Below are 13,845 nucleotides of genomic sequence, written 5' to 3'. Positions count from 1 at the left end.
CTGTCACCATTAGCTACGAGTTGGTCACTCTGAGTTTCTACCCCGCCACAGCACGAAGGGCGCCAAAGTCCCATCCTTCCTCTCTTACCCTTCCATTGCATTTTAACCCTTTCAGCTCTTCTGGTTCAAGGAGAAGGTGGGTAAACTCCCCCCCCACTATCAAACGAAGATCCCTCTAAACACTGCCTGCCTCCTGGTTGCATAGCAAACCCCATCAATGTCATCTATCTCCTCCCCTCCCTCTGCCTGTGAGCTTTCAGAGTCTGGGAACTCTTGGTGAAGGGGGGCCGAACTAACCCACTCCTGCTCTGGCTGTGGCTACAATTCCTTGTATCCAGAGTCAGACTCAGTCTCCCTTTGTACAGGCATCCCTTCATCTCCAGAGTCTGACCCTTCCCAGGTGTTTGATTCAGCCACGTCCCTGACACTCAACCCTAATCCCTGGTGAAATCACATGTTCTGATGGTGTTAGAAGGGATCGAGGAGGAATTCCTGGGGAATGCTTTCTACAGTGGACTGACCTCATTCACATGCCTGTAGATTGGAACACAACTCCCAGTCTGATGACACACTTACCTGGGTTTTTGTGATGCAGTTTTGGTGTCCCAAAACAAACATTTCACAAAAAGAACAAACAAAGCCCATACCTTATTCAGAAATGCACATTTGATGTAAATTGGGTATTACATCAAAAGTGCATACAAAATATTTACAATTTAAATGTAGACTTTTTGTGTGTGTCCCAGCCTGCTCCCTCAATCTAGGCAAAGGGGACAGCATGAACAATTCCATATTTTTGGGGTGTTTTTTTTACAGAGCATGGTGAACCTGTAGTCTAATGCAGCTTGTTGTCAATTTTTTTTAAATTTGCGTCCCCCACCCCACCCCAGCTTTATTGATTGATTTAAAGCAGTTTCACCTGCAGATCTTCAACCAAAAAGGCTCCCAGAGTGGCTTACAAAAATCAGTAATATATTACCAATGTGCACAGCAGCTCACTGAGAAAACATGCAAAACAAAGCAATCTTGAGGTGATTGTGCACACGATTGCTTCGAAGATCTCTCTGTGTAGGGCTTTACGGGTGTGCACAAACATTTGCGTGCACTGGCTGAATGTTGCAAAAAGGCAACTTTGGGTGCAATTGCACACTCTGTTGGGTCAAGATTTGCAGGAGTGGATGTGCAGGAAAACTAACAGATGAATAGTGAAGAAAAAGAAGAAGAGGAGTAGTAGTAGTTTGGATTTGATATCCCGCTTTATCACTACCCTAAGGAGTCTCAAAACTGCTAACATTCTCCTTTCCCTTCCTCCGCCACAACAAACACTCTGTGAGGTGAGTGGGGCTAAGAGACTTCAGAGAAGTGTGACTAGCCCAAGGTCACCCAGTAGCTGCATGTGGGGGAACAGAGACGCGAACCCGGTTCCCCAGATTACAAATCTACTGCTCTTAACCACTACACCACACTGGCTCTCACACTTCACTGGCTTTCTGAAGCAAATCAATTTGTTTTTTTCATATATATTGTTTGCAATTTACACACACTTGTTATATACTTGTGTGTTTGCACATTAGCACCGTTGGGGGGGGGGAGAAAAGAGATTGACTATCCATGTGGTAGATGGGGGTCTGCTCCGCTAGAGTTCAGGTGTAATTGGCTGAAAGAAAATCCCATACAATTCCCCTAGTGAATTCAGATGAGCACGATTCCCTTTGTTGCAATTATATTCCGCGAATCTTCACAGCCCAAAGAAAATCCACCCCTTTTGAACTGCTGCCTCTGATATGTTCCTAGAACCCAGCCAAGTTTATTTAGCAGATGACTTCAAAAAATGAAGCTAACTAATGAGTTTCAAAGAACTGCAACTGTGTAATAAACAGCTCCAGACAAGCCATAATAAGGCAGTTTTTACCACAGATGTTCATTATGCATCTGGGGATATTTAGCATTTCATGAATTTGGAAAGGTTGTTGGAAAGGGCAGTAAAAGCATGTTCCAAATGAAGGTTTTCAATACCACAACCACAGTTAAGTCATGCTCTTGAATTCCTGGGAGGGGAATTCAGAGAAAACTGTTATTCTACCAGCCGACCCGGTATACCACATGGAGCACTATTCGTAATTGTTGGTAGACTAAACATACAATTTTCTTAAATAATCTGAGGGCATGCTTGCACTCTCTATACTTTTTAAGTACCTGAAGATTCACACTTGTAGCAAAGGCATAGGTAGGCTATTACTCATAACATAATATCCTCAAGAACCTATTAATTTGTACTCTTGCAGGGAGGCTGTAGCTCTGTGGTAGAGTGCATCATTTTCATATAGAAAGTCCCAAATTGAGTGGCATCTCCGGGTAGGGCCAGGAGAAACTCCCTGTCTGAAACCCAGAAAGTTCAGAAAGACACTTCCAGACCTTCCTGGGCAACAAACAGAGGCCTTTTGGACTTTTCAGATCAAGAGGTAAAATTGAATAAACTAGAAGACGCCAGAATTCAGGTGACAAATTGGTTGTTGTTGTTGTTGTTGTTTAGTCGTTTAGTCGTGTCCGACTCTTCGTGACCCCATGGACCAGAGCACGCCAGGCAACCATCTCATCCTCTGTCGTCCCCTTCTCCTTGTGCCCTCAATCTTTCCCAACATCAGGGTCTTTTCCAAGGATTCTTCTCTTCTCATGAGGTGGCCAAAGTATTGGAGCCTCAGCTTCACGATCTGTCCTTCCAGTGAGCACCCAGGGTTGATTTCCTTCAGAATGGTTACAATACCACAAACTGAACAAAGTGTTTAAGTCAGATAAGCCCCAAGGGAAGGCAGGACATTCCGGGGTCAAATTGTTAGAGAAATGCAACCCCCAAGCCCAGGAGATAAGTAACTATACAATCTTTAGAAGACATCAGAAGGCAATCCTGTATAGGGAAGGGTTTTTTTTTTATAAAAAAAATGTTTAATGTTTTATTACATTTTTATATAAGTTGGAAATCGCCCAGAGTGTCTGGGGCAACCCAGTCAGATGGGTGGGGTATAAATAATAAAATTAGTGTCATTGTTATTATTGAATAGAACATCCTTATATTCACTGGAGAAATGTAGGAGGGTAATAATAATAATAATAATAATAATAATAATAATAATAATAATAATTTATTATTTATACCCCGCCCATCTGGCTGAGACTCCCCAGCCACTCTGGGCGGCTTACAACAGAAAAATAAAACACAATAATCTATTAAACATTAAAAGCCTCCCTGAACAGGGCTGCCTTCAGATATCTTCTAAAAGTCTGATAGTTGTTTACCTTTTTGACATCTGTTGGGAGGGCGTTCCACAGGGCAGGCGCCACCACCGAGAAGGCCCTCTGCCTAGTTCCCTGCAACTTGGCTTCTCGCAGCGAGGGAACCGCCAGAAGGCCCTCGGCGCTGGACCTCAGTGTCCGGGCAGAACGATGGAGGTGGAGACGCTCCTTCATGTATACTGGACCGAGGCCATTTAGGGCTTTGTGACAGGGATTAGGCAATCCTGGAGGTATCCTGGATCCAAATTGTTAAGCGCCTTGGAAATTAATACAAGAACTTCGAACCTGGCCTGGTATCATCATCTGCATCTTCCTCAGGATTTTTTGCCCATCCTTCACTATAAGGTCCCAGGATGGATCCCAACAATATTAAGATACTGTACCTTATTATAAAGTACAATCAGAAGAATAGGGCTGGCCCTTAAATATATATTTCTAAGGTGTCAAAGGCCAGGATAAGGTTCTCCATCATATGATGAAAGTTGTGCAGTGAAGGTGGCAGCTGTCACTCTCTGTGGAGAAAAAACACCCACCTCTTAAGTCTCCTTGAAATTTCACTTCACATAAAACTGGGGAATTTATGCATGTACAGCACATGCCAGAGAATGACCAGCAAATGTTTAAAGAACCTTTCCTGAAATTTCTAGGGAGATTTATCTACACAGATGCATTCACATTTGTTTTGAAATTCTGCTTCAGGTGGAATAAAATGGCACTTCCGGTGTTTCCGTAGCTGTGACCAGAATCATGTCCAAACCAAGGCAATGGGTGGCAGGAAGCAATTGGTTCAATGCTACAAACCTTCCAAAAGCTTGGTATGGAGAGCTGTTCTTTCATCACGGAGCACTTTGGCTTCTCAAATGACCTTGTTTCTCAAACCTGTCTATGCACCCCTAACTCATAAAGGCAACTTAATAAACCTCCAGGACCTGAAATGAACATTTTGATGACACTATGAATACAGTATATGCTAAAGATCCTCTATTCCATTTTTCTATAACCATAAACAGATACGCTTTAATGGTTGAATGCCTTTACCTTAAAAGATTCCAATTTAGTTCCCTAGAGCTATAATAATAAAAGCTGCTGACATTCTGTTTTTATTTCTCAGAGTAACACACACACACACACAGGAAAAGCAGATTTTCCTCCTCATATTGATGGGATGGTGAAATGAACTTGGGCCTCGCCATTAAGCATCTTTGCTAATTGTGCTTCGTTTTCTCCTAAGAACACAAGAAGAGCCCGACTGGATCAGACCAAAGGCCCATCTAGTCCAGCATTCTGTTCTCACAGTGGCCATGCAGCCCCAAATGGGAAGCCCACAAGCATGGCATGAGCACAACAGAACTCTACTACGCACGATGACCAGCAAACGGTACGTTGATGCATGCTGCCTCTGATACAGTAGACAGTAGTTTGTCATCATGGCTATTACCTATTGGTGCCCTGAATTTATCTAATCCTCATTGAAAGCCACATTTCTTGGGCTCCTTGATCACTGCAGATGGTGACAGCAGTCACGAAATTAAAAGACGCCTGCTTCTTGGGAGAAAAGCAATGACAAACCTAGAAAGCATCTTAAAAAGCAGAGACATCACCTTGCCTACAAAGGTTCGTATAGTTAAAGCTATGGTTTTCCCAGTAGTGATGTATGGAAGTGAGAACTGGATCATCAAGAAGGCTGATCGCCAAAGAATTGATGCTTTTGAATTATGGTGCTGGAGGAGACTCTTGAGAGTCCCATGGACTGCAAGAAGACCAAACCTATCCATTCTGAAGGAAATCATCCCTGAGTGCTCACTGGTAGGACAGATCCTGAAGCTGAGGCTCCAATACTTTGGCCACCTCATGAGAAGAGAAGAATCCTTGGAAAAGACCCTGATGTTAGGAAATATTGAGGGCACTAGGAGAAGGGGATGACAGAGGACGAGATGGCTGGACAGTGTTCTCAAAGCTACGAACATGAGTTTGACCAAACTGCGGGAGGCAGTGCAAGACAAGGAGTGCCTGGCGTGCTCTGGTCCATGGGGTCACGAAGAGTCGGACACGACTAAACGACTAAACAACAGCAACATTGAAAGCCATCCATATCAGGCTTATTATATACACATTCTAACAAACAATCTCCACATACCACCAACCCACCAAAAGCATTTCATGCCTACACCAACTTTGCATGTTGGTGACACACTTTTAAAGACATGCATCATTTCGCGACACAGTAATTCAGTTTTACTAGCAAACCAGCTAAAATCGGTGATACAAATATACAGTATAATATTTAGAATACATTCAATATCAAAGAGGTAATAGAAACTACATTGGCACTAGAATATTATTTTCCAGGCTTCACAGCAACAAATAATATAAATGAAATGAAACGGGGACCTATGATGAATATCACTGAATGCTGCAAAGATCATATCCTCCTATTATGACATGTCTAATCAGTATTATGTATTTGAGTCCAAATCTGAAAAGGCAATACCAAATAGGACATCAATACTGTCTATTGCTGCCTATTACAGTAAGTGTTGGCTTTGTATTCAAAGCACAGCCCCACTATGTGGGGGGTGGGAGACTGATTTCTTACACTGAACTGATGAAATTCAGTCACCAAACATTTCAGAACAACCAGCATGGGATTATTTCAGTGTCTGCAAAAGCCATCTTTCTAATAGATTTCACCATGAATGATCCAGACATTCCCCGGGAATGCCTGCTTTCCATTTTCACTTTGCACATTCACCTGCGTCTTTATGCTTAAATATCCATCTCTTTAATGTGCAAGCCTTTGCAAGGAGGGCCACAAATTCTATGCATTTCTAGCTCTGCTTCTCCTCTGCTGTTTCTTTTTTTTTAAATAATATTTTATTAATTTTCGCATAATAAAAAGAACATACAAAAGCAAACATTACATAACAAATTTTCCACCTACTTCTGTCCACCCTCCAAGAGCCCTCTCCTCCCACAAGAGGATCCCCCGAAAAACAGGCAGTCGACAGTGGTTCATTTTTATGATTGAATTTCTCCCCACTCCTCCCTCCCACCCCCAGAACCCCCCCTGCCACCAAGAGGCTCCAGGTTTGCAGGAGAGATGCAAGTGGGTATCCATCCAACCATCTATCTAGTCTTAATACTCACTCATAAAAAAAGAAAAGCAAAAAAAAAAAAAAAGAGGAAGAAGAAAGTAGGAAGAAAAAAGACAAAAAAAGAAAAAGAAAAAAATTATTATTAGCTAATCTTTTTTCATAAACATTATTTTTATGTGGGCTTCCCCGATCTCCCCTCTATCTGATTTTCATTTTTGAATCATATTTAACAGTTATCTTATCATATTCCTCAATCTATTTTTAATCTTTCAAATCTTATATTAATCTACTATCCATATTCTTTAATAATTCTCTTTTATCCCCATTTCTCACCCCCTTCCTCCCCCGTCCCCCAGAACCCCTCCTGCCACGAAGAGTCCCAGAGGGCGGAAAGAGGAAGGGAAGTGAGTCTTTTTCCAAATTGGATCCCTCCACCCCCCCGTCCCCCCCACCCCAGAAGCCCCCCCTGCCACCAGGGGCCCCCAGCCCGGGGACGACCGACAAGGGGGGGGGGGAAGCACCCAACCGTCCCAAATCGTCTTGCCAAAACCATCATACTCCCAATTACTATTACATCCACCTTCTGTCAGACATACAATCTTGTTCCCTCCCTTGCCACAATTTTCTTCCAAGGACCTCCTTGTATTTTAGATCTTTCTTTTTCCATTCCCAATCTTTAATTTATCAATTATTCTCAATTTTCCCTCCCCCTCCCCCGATCACGGCTATTCCCTTCCATTCCAACAAGTTCCAAAATCAGCAATCCAGTTTTCAATCCCTTTTTATCCATCCTATTAAACAATATATATTCATCCTCCTTCATCCCTCCCCTTTCTTAACATGTTTTTCAACCCAAATGTCTCTGTCCTCCCCCCAGTGTTCCCATCTTGTTTGCACATTGTTTTCCTTGTGGATTTCCTGCCCCTCAAACAGCTCTTGTTCCACCCCCTCCGAAGGGGGGGTGTTCCAAATCCGAATTTGATCTTTCTTGTCTTGCATATCCAAACCGTCCTCGTCTTCTTTGATTAAATTATTGTTCGATTCATATGTCCTCTCATCTTCTTTCGCTGTTGATTCACTTATGTCCTGTTCCTGTACATCCTGATTTATTATTTCCATTTGCTGTTGAGTCTTATCCATACTGATTTTTATTTCCCACAAGAGTTTCCTAACTTTTCTCTGGAAACCAGGAGCATAGCCCATTGTTGACATTTTCCCAGCTCTTCAAGGACAGAGCAGAAGTTGGAAAACAGGAAGTGGTCAGCAATTGTAACTATTCCAATTTGAGCCAACTGGATGCATTAAATCCATTCCAACTATTGACCTTGATTTTTATTTCAATCTGGCTGCAACAAATCCAATTTAAACAGTCCAATCTCTACTTTCCCTCAGTTCAGCCTTTTATTCACTTAAAAGTCTCTAAAAGTCCATTCCAATGTTTCTTTTAAATCCTCCCCATCCGCTTGCTGTTCTGTCCGGGTTGCCGCTTTCGGGAGGGGGGGAGGGGCTTCTCGCTTTAATTTCCACTGTTTGCAGGGGATTTCCCAGCTTAATACAGTTCTCCCCCTTTGCCCTGCCTCTGGGGGAGAATCCTATTTTTTTCAATCCTTGGAATTGTTTAGGCTGTAAACTTCCATTCCCTGGCATCGGGTAATACTCTTTTTACTGCTTCTTCTTATCATCAGTGGGGGGAGATCGGCTTCCGTTTTTCTGTCTCACCCCCGTTCCGAATTTAAGGTAAATTAAAATTTTAAGTCCTTTTACTCACGGTTCCCGATCTTTTCAATCCTTTTTTTTGAAAGTATCTAGCGCTCTCCGCCTCCGGTTCGGAGCTTCTCTCCGCGAGGGCAACGATCGCGCTCAAAATGGCCCCCACGACTTCAACCCTTCCTGCACCGGCGCTCTTATTAGAGCTTACCGGCGAGTTGGGGAGTCGGAATTAGGGCTCCGCTGAGCATTTGCCCCAGTGACGCTCGACACTGGGTTCTATGGGGTGCAGCGCCGCTCCCGCTGCTTCCCCCCCCTCGCAAAGTCGGGCTGCCTCGGAGCTCGAAGCAAACCCCACCGGACGGCGCTGGCGCTAGACCGGAAGCCCTCCTCTGCTGTTTCAATCCTGCGTTGACCTCATTCAAGAGCATTTCTGCGGGAGAGCTTTCGTATGCTTTCAGGCCAAGGCTTTTGAGCAGAAAAAATGGTCAAAGATGGCCACAGATGAATGGATAGCTACAGTGGTACCTCGACTTCCGAACGACTCGACAACCGAATTTTTTCGACTTACGAATGGGGCAAATTGCCGCACACTTACGAATTTCTCAACATCCGAATGGAAACCGCAGCGGTTTTAGATAGGGTTTTTTTTGACTTATGAATTTTTAGATGGGGTTGCTTCGACTTACGAATTTTTCCGTTTCCAATGCGTTCCTATGGGAAATCGCGTTTCCAATGGCACTTTTCGACTTATGAATTTTTCGACCTACGAAGGTGCCTTTGGAACAGATTAAATTAGTAAGTCGAGGCACCACTGTAGATAGATTGCTGAGCAAAAATGTCATCCCCCCACCCGATTGTCAGGTGGCAAAATGTGTGTGTGTGTGTGTGTGTGTGTGTGTGTGTGTTGGTGATTTGGACAGTGTTTGTGTGGGTGTAACAAGAGAAAAAATGGGAAGCTCCTGGAAATATTAGTTAGGGAATTGCTAATATTTACATATTGTGTCACAAAGGTCTGTGCATTACAGAACAACCCTATGCGTATCTACTCAGATGTAAGTACCATTGAGCTTAAATACACATTAGTGTGTTCATGTGCAGCAGAGAATTTGTATACTTCCCACCTACCTAATAGATTTAATCGTTAGGAGTTGAAACCTTGAAGAGCTGCAAATCTAGCAACTCACACTATCAACATGTTGATGAGGTAGACTAGGAACAGAGGGTTGAATCGACTGTGTCCCTTCTGCAAATGGAAGGCACCTCCACTGGAGACTCCGAGTGGAGGTATGGGGAAGAGGCAAGCTTTCATGGATTTCCTTCTTCCTGTAACCTCTAAAACAACATTCCAGAAGGTCCCTCAACCTTGCAGAGCATCACCTATGGAGGAATATGTGGCAGGGAGGGTGATGGAGGAGAAACCAGTGAAAGTAGCCTCCTCTCTTGCTGAAGCAGCAGCATCCCACCCATAAAAACCTCTTTATTCCCAAACTGTGATTTGCCAGGGCTATGGACCAAAAATGCGGGACATAGTGGGAAACTGGTAAATAGGAACGGTTGGAAGTTTTGCTATTGGCTGTCTTATCCTAATGCTTGCCCCCCACCCCTAGAACTGTAGAATTGGAAGGGACCACCTGCAATGCAAGGAAGCACAGCTCATTCAGCATCCTGTTCTCACAGGGGCCAACCAAATGCCCAAGGAAAACCAGCAAGCAGAGCCCCAGCACAAGAGCACAACCGCCTGCTGTGTTTTCCAGCAACTGGTATTCCGAAGCATTACTGCCTCTGACTGTGGAGGCAGAGCATAGCCATTGTGGCTAGTAGCCACTCTCACCATGTTGTGAAATGGGGGCTTCCAGATCACCTGTTTTCACCTGCTTCCTTGTGCAAATCATGACAGTCTGTCATTATAATAGTGTAAGGATAAAGTCATCACAGAATGTTTAGTTTCTTAGTTTGGGGTGTGTGTGTTTTGGGAGAGAGAGAGAGAGAGAGAGAGAGAGAGAGAGAGAGAGAGAGAGAGAGAGAGAAATTAGCCAACAGGATGGGGGTAGACTTGAGCACAATTATCTAATAATAATAATAATAATAATAATAATAATAATAATAATAATAATAATAATTTATACCCTGCCCATCTGGCTGGGTTTCCCCAGCCTCTCTGGGCAGCTTCCAACAAAATATTGTTTTGTTGTTTAGTCGTTTAGTCATGTCCGACTCTTCATGACCCCATAGCATGCCAGGCACTCCTGTCTTGCACTGCCTCCCGTAGTTTGGTCAAACTCATGTTCGTAGCTTCGAGAACACTGTCCAACCATCTTGTCCTCTGTCGTCCCCTTCTCCTAGTGCCCTCAATCTTTCCCAACATCAGGGTCTTTTCCAAGGATTCTTCTCTTCTCATGAGGTGGCCAAAGTATTGGAGCCTCAGCTTCAGGATCTGTCCTTCCAGTGAGCACTCAGGGCTGATTTCCTTAAGAATGGATAGGTTTGATCTTCTTGCAGTCCATGGGACTCTCAAGAGTCTCCTCCAGCACCATAATTCAAAAGCATCAATTCTTCGACGATCAGCCTTCTTTATGGTCCATCTCTCACTTCCATACATCACTACTGGGAAAACCATAGCTTTAACTATACGGACCTTTGTAGGCAAGGTGATGTCTCTGATTTTTAAGATGCAGATATTAAAATATTAAAATACAATACAATACAATAATTTGTTAAACATTAAAAGCTTCCCTAAACAGGGCTGCCTTCAGATGTCTTCTAAAAGTCTGGTATCTCAGGATAATGATAACAAGTTCTCAAATCCTATCTTAAATCTCATCAGTCAGCTGAGAGTCAAAAGCACATGTTATGTTTTTTGTCTTTCCTGAAACAACAACAAATAATAATACGAGGATGCCATTGAAGAGATGCACCATCAATATCAATACATGAAAGTCACAATGGATGAGAGAGGAATGATTATGAAGCTGCTATGTGGTTGATAAGTTGAGAATATGTCAAGGTTAATGAGTATATTAAGTCTTGGAAGCCCAATTGATGCAGATGGTCAGATCCATAAGGAGGTGAAATGAAGAATGGAGAAGTCAAGCAATTTGTTTTCTTTTTGTTTTTGAACTGGGAAATGCAAGGCGTTCATACAATTGCTAGGATGACTTTCTTTATGTAAGATTTTATTGCTTGAAAAAAAGAAAACCATGAAGAATATGTGCCTAGTTTGTAAAGAGCGAATGGGGAAAAAAACAGATTCGTTCAGAAGCTAAATTTATCAGTGTGGAAAAAAACCCAAACCCAACCAGAATTTAGATAGAAATGCAAGATTCATGCGTTTCTGTAGTAACTGGTGCTGATCCAAATGATCAGCAAAAGTTCAAATCAACTATTCGAATGGAGAAGGTCTGAATCCAGGCCCTACTCTCCTTCTCAAGCAAGTGATGGGTGCTCTCGCTTATTATCTGATCGGGGCTTCACGGTTCCTGAGAGAAGTGTACAATAAGCCTCTGAACGCTTAAAAAGAGCCCTGCAATTACTCAGCACACAGAGATGTTCCCATTTGGCAGGGAGTCATGCCACGAATAATCATAGCTCAAGGGAGGTGGTACTGCCCCGCTCCAATTAAAGTAGAGACCCAAACAATCTGGGGCTTGAGGCAGAAATTCAAATGAAGTGAAAACGTAGCAATAAAAGATGGTGTTCAACATTGCATGAGTGAGCCTCCGCTTCCTGAATGGTTATGAACCACCCTGAGATCTTTGGATGGAGGGCGCTATACAAATTTTAATATAAAGGACCCCTGACAGTTAAGGCCAGTCATGAATGACTCTGGGGTTGCGGTGCTCATCTCGCTTAACTGGCCAAGAGAGCCGGCATTTGTCCGCAGAATGTTTTTCTGGGTCATGTGGCCAGCATGACTAAGCTGCTTCTGGCAAAACCAAAGCAGCACACGGAAACGCCGTTTACCTTCCCGCCGGAGTGGTATCTATTTATCTACTTGCACTGGTGTGCTTTCAAACTGCTATGTTGGCGGGAGAAGAAGAAGAAGAAGAGTTTGGATTTGGTATCCCGCTTTATCACTACCTGACGGAGTCTCAAAGCGGCTAATAATCTCCTTTCCCTTCCTCCCCCACAACAAACACTCTGTGAGGTGAGTGGGGCTGAGAGACTTCAGAGAAGTGTGACTAGCCCAAGGTCACCCAGCAGCTGCATGTGGAGGAGCGGAGACACGAACCCGGTTCCCCAGATTATGAGTCTACCGCTCTTAACCACTACACCACACTGGCTCCCTGGAGCTGGAACAGAGCAAGGGGAGCTCACCCCGTCGCAGGGATTCGAACTGCCAACCTTCCGATCAGCAAGCATCCCTTGTAATATAATAATAATAATACTTATTATTATTTCACCCCCCTCTCTTCTTCTTAAAGAAATGGGAGTGCCTGATCACCTCATCTGTCTCCTGAGAAATCTCTATGTGGGACAAGAAGCTACAGTTAGAACTGGATATGGAACAACTGATTGGTTCAAAATTGGGAAAGGAGTACGACAAGGTTGTATATTGTCTCCCTGCTTATTTAACTTATATGCAGAATTCATCATGCAAAAGGCTGGACTAGATGAATCCCAAGCCGGAATTAAGATTGCTGGAAGAAATATCAACAACCTCAGATATGCAGATGACACAACCTTGATGGCAGAAAGCGAGGAGGAATTAAAGAACCTTTTAATGAGGGTGAAAGAGGAGAGCGCAAAATATGGTCTGAAGCTCAACATCAAAAAAACCAAGATCATGGCCACTGGTCCCATCACCTCCTGGCAAATAGAAGGGGAAGAAATGGAGGCAGTGAGAGATTTTACTTTCTTGGGCTCCTTGATCACTGCAGATGGTGACAGCAGTCACGAAATTAAAAGACGCCTGCTTCTTGGGAGAAAAGCAATGACAAACCTAGACAGCATCTTAAAAAGCAGAGACATCACCTTGCCGACAAAGGTCCGTATAGTTAAAGCTATGGTTTTCCCAGTAGTGATGTATGGAAGTGAGAGTTGGACCATAAAGAAGGCTGATCGCCGAAGAATTGATGCTTTTGAATTATGGTGCTGGAGGAGACTCTTGAGAGTCCCATGGACTGCAAGAAGATCAAACCTATCCATTCTTAAGGAAATCAGCCCTGAGTGCTCCCTGGAAGGACAGATCGTGAAGCTGAGGCTCCAATACTTTGGCCACCTCATGAGAAGAGAAGAATCCTTGGAAAAGACCCTGATGTTGGGAAAGATTGAGGGCACTAGGAGAAGGGGACGACAGAGGACAAGATGGTTGGACAGTGTTCTCGAAGCTACGAACATGAGTTTGACCAAACTGCGGGAGGCAGTGCGAGACAGGAGTGCCTGGCGTGCTATGGTCCATGGGGTCACGAAGAGTCGGACACGACTAAACGACTAAACAACAACACTTATTATTATTTCACCCCCCCTCTCACTTGCAGCCCCCTTCTTTCCCCCTTGAATAGGGTTTGGAGGGTCACCAAACCCTCTCAATCAGATTTTTGGGGTGCATAGAGGAATGGCAATGTTAAACACTTAAAATGAATGTTGCCATTCTATTTTCCATTTGACTTTTGATGACATTTCATGCTTTGGGAATGCCAGTATTCAACAAAATAAATGCATGAGCAGAGCGACTTCTGTTTGCACAATGGGACTTTCTTTCCACTCCTTCCCCCATGTATGAGTGAACCACCCATAAGGCAAGGTCATG

This window comes from Zootoca vivipara, chromosome 1, assembly GCF_963506605.1.
Source record: "Zootoca vivipara chromosome 1, rZooViv1.1, whole genome shotgun sequence".
Classification (NCBI taxonomy): Eukaryota; Metazoa; Chordata; class Lepidosauria; order Squamata; family Lacertidae; genus Zootoca; species Zootoca vivipara.
The sequence above is the reverse complement of the archived record's forward strand: the minus strand, read 5'-3'. Positions refer to the sequence as shown.